We start from the raw sequence: 8748 nt of genomic DNA, 5'->3' as shown, positions 1-8748 counted from the left end.
AGCTCCAAGTGTTGCGTCCACATGCAGCGCGTTGTGAGCTTGCAGATCGTCGGTGCCCCACTCACCATGAATCCAAGCAGAGGTCCTCACAAGTATAGGTAAAACACTGCCAGTGCTCAGCGCAATGGCCCGTTTTAAAGAAGTTGAGATTTTACTTGTGCGATATGTTTATAGTTTCATTGGGTATGTACAAGTCATGTTTTTAATATGCCTTTATCAAATGAGAGATGGTAGGGTATAGTGCCCAAGCCCTGTTTGCCATGCAGCCTTATGATCTGTGGTGTGCTTTATAGGCCTATACACTCTCAATTAGGGATTTTCCCAGAGGTTAATTTCACCTTTATTCAAATAGTTTCATTTGTATTGGAGTGTGAAGCTTGAACAATAGGTTAATTGCGGACCGCTACAGAGAAACTGTGGATATTAACCTACCAATAAGGACCCAGGCCAAATGCCATGATGTTAGATGTTTTAGAAAAGATATTTAATTATTATTATTATGAGAAGTGAGAACAATGGCTTCCATTATCGTAATGCAACTTTTAGGAATAGAAAGCCTGCAGTTTCTATAAGCTTGGATTCCCCATCGATGATGTCACTGGTGGACAGGTTTCTGAACTGCCCACAGCCCTCCTATATGCTATATGAGACACAGACTGAGTAGTAGTAAAAACTGTGCTATTTTATCATGATCATTAGTGAGGACCAACTACATGAAGATAGGTTGAAAAGTGAAGTGGTCCTTTAAATATCTTTAAAATCACCACAGAAGACAGCTAGTTCTGTGTCCTGGAATTCACATTCGCAGGCAGCGCAGCAATAATAAACCCAACTAATTTCCAAATTCAGTCCTATATCGTATATATATATATTTTTTTTTAAATAATCCCTTTATAGTAGGCTATACATATACCGTGTTTAATATATACCATACACACAGGTCTATGTTCCCCATGTTCTATCAAGCGGCCATTTTGCTGCTAATTGTAGTGTTGGCCATATATGGAAGATGCCTACTCCTGAGTTTTGACTCAACACCTCCATTCCCGCAGTTTTCCAAACCTGCGAGGTCACAGGAGTCCTTCACTCCTGGTTGCTCTTCAGATTCATTCCTGCTCACCAGTAACATCATTGTCAGGCTGGTAACAGCAGTGAAGCCTCTACTGAATGACACGTCTTTCTGTACACTGTTTCCATTTTGAGTAAAAAGATATAAATACCGTCTCCCATTTTGAGATGGGGCTTGAGAGACCATTTTCAACCTGTCCTCCGGGGCAGGCTGAATCTTATTGTAAATATATTGCTGTATATGTGAATCTTAATTCTGCCTCTCATGAAACAATATAATGGCTAAAACCTAATTGCTCTTGTGACTGGACATCCTTTCTTTTGGTGGACTTTGTTCTTACTTAAGGTAAACATTTTTATATTGATCATCCTCTTAAAGTATCCTGGTTAAAGCTAAGTATCAACCTTTCATAGTCAGAAATGGTTTTAAACCCTTCTATTAGGCACTCATTTTGGTGCCGAGTATATATTGTAATTTGATTACTTTCTAAAAGTATTTTTGGAGTTCCGGAGTTCTCCAAGCTAGCTATCGAAGCTATTCCTGATTTATAACAGTATCCATTTTATACAGTCCTTATCCTAATACATATCTAGTAGAATTTTATCTATCAGTAATACCCAATTTTTGCATATTATGGTTATTTTTTCGTTTTCAGTTACAGATATTGTGATATATCGTTGATGAAATCTCTTACAATATATTGAAAATCACAATATATCGAATATCGTGATATAATTATCGAGGGCTTTAGATATTGTTAATTTGTTTGGTACCCATATCGTATGTGTATGTCTGTCCTATAGGCCTAATTATGGGATACCTTCTTTGTATTCATTTTCTGGACATTGTCTGCATGTTGTGTAATAGACCATTAATAGACCACACATTTTACAACAGGCAGGCCTATCTGATAAATCTTTTGCAGATAGTGGAAAGTGGACCCTCTTGGACAGAACAGAAATAGCATAATATTTCTATATACTAAATACATTTTATTTATAGCCTATAAGGGATGACATATTCAAATCTTCTCCTTTAGTTAGTAAGTAAAAATAAAATCCAGGACCATAGGTTTCATGCAGTCTTGGCAGCCAATCACAGAGCGACCATCCATCCAGGCTATGGGTTCTTCCCTGCCTGGCTCCCCCAGGCTCACCACTAATGAATGAGACAAGCGGATGTGACATCACAGGACCTACAGAAGGTGAGTGAGATACTCTGCCTAGCGGACAATTGTCCCTTTAATAAATATTAAAGGGACAATTGTTCCCAGCTTTTGACACTTTCCCACTTCGTCATTCCCAGCTTTGATATAGGCCTACACCAGCCATCCTCTGTTAAGATGCACATTCTTAAATCCATTAGGAATTTCACCATGTTAAAAAATAAAATGTAGGGTTCAATTGTACTGTAGCAGATGATTGATTGATTGATTTTTTAAGATATTTTTTTGCGGCTTACGCCTTTTATTGATTTTTGAAGGGACAGACAGTAGGCTGACAGGAAACGGGAGAGAGATGGGGGGATGACATGCAGTAAAGGCCGTGTCGGGTCCGGGAGTCGAACCCGCGGCACACTGCGACTGGATTACCAGTCCGGTGCCCAGACCGTTACGCTACGGCCTGGGCCGATTGATTGATTTATTAACAGTTTGCAGAGTTACAGTACATTTCAAGTACAACTCAATACAAAAACTGTTAACAGTGAGTGGACGACACCATAAAGCATTACACTTGTTTACAATAGGGCAGAGGTGGGGACTTGGACTCGAGACTCGACTTGGACTCGAGTCCCGATTTTGATGACTTTAGACTTGCTTGATCAAATCAAAAATAGACTTGGACTTGCTTGGGACTTGAATGCCAAAGACTTGAGACTTGACTTGACTTGAACGCCAAGGACTTGAGACTTGACTTGAGCCCTCTTGACTTGAACATTTTCAAGTCACTTAATACCTTGCAGTGGTCCTCAACAGGCGGACCGCGGTCCACGACCGGACCGCGGCACACCTCTCTGCGCACCCTGGAGAAAAGGCCTGGGCAGTGGCTCAGTGGTCCAGGCACCTTGGCTGGTAATCCAGTCTGGCAGTGTGCCGCGGGTTCGACTCCCGATCCCGACAGGAAATGGGGAGAGAGATGGGGGAGTGACCCCCCATCTCTCTCCCCATTTCCTGTCAGCCTATACTGTCCCTACTACTATCCCTCCATAAAGAATATAAAATAAAGGCGAAAGCCACAACAAAACATTAAAAAAAACAGAATAAAGAGAAGTCACCGCAACCGCGAGTTGAATTCTCTGTTGTATTCGATCAATGACGAGAAACGCAATTAACACTCTTAATGTGTGTATTGTGGGCCGGCATGTCATGATGACAATGTTGCGCTGACTGGCTCACATTCACACATTCAGTTGAATGAAACAAAATTGGATTTTTGGAGGTGTGAATACGTTTTCCTTATGTTTTTGAGACCACCGCTACCCCTAGTTAAGTTTGAAGAAAAAAAGGACGAAGAAAGGCGCAACAGTTTTCTCAGTGCTGGAGGTGTGAATAATGAATATTTTGTCAAGTGAAAGAGCTATACAAACCCGGTTTGTATACCTTGGTAATTGGTTGTTTCTAGGTGAGGGGCACAGCAATTTTATTTTCGTGCGCATGAGACTGGACCATGGTCTTGTTAAAAAAATATTTGTATATCATATAATATCATGTAGTAGCGTGTACTATAGCGTTGCCTGTGTTCCACGTGTTGCACAAAAACAAACACATACCGGCTTCACTCCTGCCGTCGCTGCTGTTTTGGAACAGTGAATTAGAGTTTAATGTTTGATTGTATTAGAGTCTTCCTTATTTTTGTGCACAATTTAAGTTTCTTATTATTTAAGTTTATCTGATTATCTTTTGTATGACATGTAAAATGGTTTGGTATTGGTATATAATGTAACATTCCTCTCCTACCCTGTATTTGAACACGGTTTCAGTGCAAGTAATGACATTTTATGACATCCCTTGTTTGGGACTCGAAACAAAATGTAAGGACTTGGTTGGGACTTGAAACAAAATGCTTAGGACTTGGTTGGGACTCGAAACAAAAAGTTCAGGACTTGGACTTGCCTGTGTTGACTTGGACTTGACTCGGGACTTGAGAGCAAAGACTTGAGACTCGACTTGGACTTGCAACATAGGGACTTTGTCCCACCTCTGCAACCATTTTCAATTCATCAAAATGTTTAGAGACGTACGAATATACACAACTATATAGTAAATAAAAATCACACACGTGTGAACTGAGTGGTGCAATCCCCCCCCCCCCCCTCTCTCTCTCTATCTCTCTCTCTCTCTCTCACTCTCAGAGTCACTACCCCTCTCACTGTTTCTGGCGCCCCCTACTGCTATTATTAAGTCACATACTCATGCTCACACAGACAGACACACACACAAACAAGTACGAGGACATTGCAAGCTGGTTGTAGGAGTGGTTGCACCACTCAAAAAATAAATCATCATAGGAGGTAAAAAGGGAAAAGAAACATATAGTGAGGGGAAACAGGGGTGGGTGGGGGATTCAGATTTTACGGGGGCCAGTTTCGAATTGCAGCCGTTCATAGGTGGCGGTGCCCTTTGAGAGCAGTTTTGAAGGAGTCAAGGGATTTGCATGTCTTAATGACTGTTGGTAGGGCGTTCCACATTTGGCAAAACAAGTGTACTGTGCTTTTAGCACTTCCCTCACGGGCATTTCTTGAACATTGTCTCCTGGCTTCCTCCCATATTATTCCTCTTCCAATTTGCAAGGTGAGCAAAAATCTTTAAAATAGGATTACTTGCGCTTTAATTTTAAATCAGGCTTCAGAGTTTGAGTGCATCCCTGGCTGTGTCCCATCTGCAGTGGAGCGATGATCAATGAATGACGTACAGGCTAAGAAAAACACGAACAAGTTGCCACTCCTGCTTCAGATGTCCTAATCCTTGTTCCCTCATCACTTGTGCAAACAGAATTCCCCCTATTGACACACGACAGTTTGTTTTCATATGCCCCACTCTCAGGGGGGATAAGAAGGACCGAGCGCCTGGCCTCACAGGCTTCAGGGGAACGCCAGCTCAGCATTTATTACTACACATACAAAATATAATTTAGTTTATCTGTTCACAAAAATTAAGTCAGTGTAAAACAATTATACCAGCTCAGTGGCCTTGTGGTTAGAGTGTCCGCTCTGAGACTGGGAGGTCGGGGTTCAATCCCCGGCCGGGTCATACCAAAGACTCTAAATAATGGGACAAGGGTTGGATTGGGGGTAAGTCCCTGCGACATACTAGCGTCATGTCCAGGGGGTGTACTTGTACATCAAGCTGCCTCACGCTACAGAAACAGGAGACAGGCTCCTGCCCTATGGGCCTCATGGCTCGGCAAGGCTACTTACTTAAAACAATTATAGACGTCACATTACACAGTAAAATTCAATAGCTTTAATTTAAAATAAAGACCAATTATTGGTAAAAGAAAAATATATATCACCGATTCTTCACCTTTAAAAGTCATCCTGTATGGCCCAGGCCATAGCGTAACGGTCTGGGCACCGGACTGGTGATCCAGTCGCGGTGTGCCGCGGGTTCGACTCCCGGACCCGACACGGCCTTTACCGCATGTCATCCCCCCATCTCTCTCCCGTTTCCTGTCAGCCTACTATCTGTCCCTTAAAAAATCAATAAAAAGGGTAAGCCGCAAAAAAATATCTTAAAAAAAAAAAAAAAAAAAGTCATCCTGTATATCATTTAGCATTTCTGTAATCATACACAAGAAAAAGTGTTTAGGTTGTGCAGTCTTTAATGTGAAAGACATGTGCATTGTCAGAACATGTTAAAGTCTATTTTTAGTTACTGTATTGTCACTTGTCACTTGGAATTAAACTGATACTTCAATTATCTTAACAGTAAAATTAGGCTTCAACTTGGCTGAATAAGCCATTGTATATTTTGAACGCCTTGTGCTGTTATCAGCAATTGATTGCTTACACCTCATTTATTTGCTTACAATTACAATTTACAATTTAGGCATTTAGCAGACGCTCTTAATCCAGAGCGACTTACAATAATCAAGAACAAAAGCATGGGAATACATCACAAAAGCATTTATCATAAAACATGCCTAAGCTAAGAAAGTAACAGTGGAATATCTATATTATGAGACTATACATATAAACTATATATATATATACTACTATGCTATACATATGTACTATGGCGTGCTATGACTATATACAATGCAATTATAGTGCCGTCTACATAACATGCTATAAGTCTGTATCAGATGCTATCTAAGTCTACAGAAATGCTATCTAAGGGGGTAGGGTAAGTGCTATGGGCCATGATGGAGTCTAAAAAGGTGGGTTTTCAGACTACGGCGGAAGATTGGGAGTGATGCTGCAGTTCTGACTGCAATGGGAAGTGCATTCCACAGTTTTGGAGCCAGAAGGGAGAAGAGTTTGGGACGTGTGGAGCGTTGTCCTGGCGTTTTTAGTGAGGGTACTTCCAGCTTCCTAGCCATTTGTCCCAGTCAGACATGTCACCGGAGGAAATGTAACAGGAGTTAGAGAAATGAGTTTTGACTTTGCATTGTCCCATTATCACAACTCAGGGAAGTCCCGTGAGTGCCCATCAGTTACCAAAACAAGTCCCAGGCTCCTCTGCTCTGGCACCACCGTTCTAAAGACATACAGGCACACGGGCTGCTCTGGCACCACCTCTAAACAATTCCAGACAGGCAGATGAACAAGGAACCAGTGGACTGATGGAGGTCATCTAGTCTGGCGTTTATCTGTTCTGCAGACCTCTTCCCTGGACCAGCCCTGATAACCCTGGTTTACAGGATGTGACCCACTAACCTTGCAAAGCAGCCAGTGGAGTGATATTGTTTTATTGGACACACACACACACACACACACACACACACACACACACACACACACACACCCCTCTCGTTGTAGGAAGCCATGCTGATAAGGGGCTTGGGGTGTCATCTGTTGAATTGGCGGTGCAAAGCCATTACAGGAAAGCTGTCTGTAAGGCGGGTCTGACATCTGAGGAGTGCTGACAGCATCTGTATTCGCTACTGTGCTCTGACAAAGGCAACCACAAGGTACAAAGCTGTACCGAACACCCACGGCAGGCAGAGTCATTCAATATCTGTCATGAAACAAAACCCCAAAAATACAACTTAGATGGGATTCCAAGTTACTCGATAACATACCAAAATGATTGTTTGAAATGGTGCAGTAAAAGAACGACAATGGCTCAATGTTTGCAGTTTTTATTATCTTTCACATCAACATATAAAGCTTAATTGTGAGTGTGCACTATATGGCTTGAGAAAGATTTACTGGTTATCCATCTATGCTCGCCACACACTCTTGCGCTTTGCCAGGCACAGTCTTCTCCGGCCACCCAGGAATACCACAGATACAGATGCCAAACGCTTTAGGGTTTTTGGGCCACTCTTGCAGGGGAAAGTCATCACATTTCTTTGTCTTTACTGGGATTTTGTTCCATTGTGCATTGGCCTCTGCAAAATCCCACTGGAATATAAAATGGACATGTCACATGTTAGTTTTTCTTGGCTGCATGCAACGTTACGTCACTCTGGATATTATGAATATTGGTTAAATGCAGAGATTGTACTGCAGGCATCACACAGGAGACCATGAACTGTTCCTGAAATAGCAGAAGCCTGTCCGGACCCGTATCCCCTACAGACTGGGGGACCATTTTGCACCACTTCCTAGCCAGACAGACCCAGCCCAGTGTTGGTCTTTAATCAAAGATCTTTAACAGCAGAACAATCGGGTCACAATGCAAATCTCAAACAATTCCCCCCCTTCAACCCCCCCCCCCCCCTAAACCCTGTCCAACAAACAGCGCTGCCATGCACTGCCAGTCAAACACAATGCAATCTACATTCCAAGCAGCTTTCTAGTAGCCCTATGACTTATCATTTAACATTTAGTAAACATTTGTACAATATCCCTTTCCTTTGTACCAGCTTCTAATTGTTTCATATCTGGACTAGACTCCAGTGGGCAGCCTTCTTGGTTCAATGGTATACAAGACAATTTTGCAATCAAGTTTATGCCATGTTATCAAACTTATCATAGATCAACTTGCACCAATGACTAGTCTAAACTAAGTATGCACCCCCATCGGAAGTTGTGAGCATGTGCAGACGTACACAGAAGCAACAAACCTACAGCTCAACACTATTTTGTCAATTAAAATGGAATAGGGTACATGCAGTACCACTAACTTTAAAGTAAGTACAACTTAGACCTGTTTTCACAATATATTCCTCTCGTAAAGCTATTCTTTGTTCACAACTGGTAGAAAATCACTGACTTAAGACTGTGCAAACTATAATAAGAAACATATGTTTCCCCCACTGACAAATAACTGAAAGAGCAGATATTTAACGCCGTGCTGATCCTTATATCCAACAGGAAAATGACCGAAGGGTGGCGCTAGAGGAAAGGTCATGGAGTCACCTAAATCAATAGGGTTCATCCAAAATCTGCCTATTTAGATTACGACTATGAGATGTAAGTGTGTGTGTGTGTCTCTGCACACAGGGTGTGTGTGATGCGCCAGTGCAGTATTACTGTGTAGAAGTGCTTGTAGTCAGTGCATGTTGCATGTG

Source organism: Protomyctophum parallelum (assembly GCF_964188405.1).
Source record: "Protomyctophum parallelum genome assembly, chromosome: 6".
Classification (NCBI taxonomy): Eukaryota; Metazoa; Chordata; class Actinopteri; order Myctophiformes; family Myctophidae; genus Protomyctophum; species Protomyctophum parallelum.
This window is presented reverse-complemented; position numbering follows the sequence as displayed.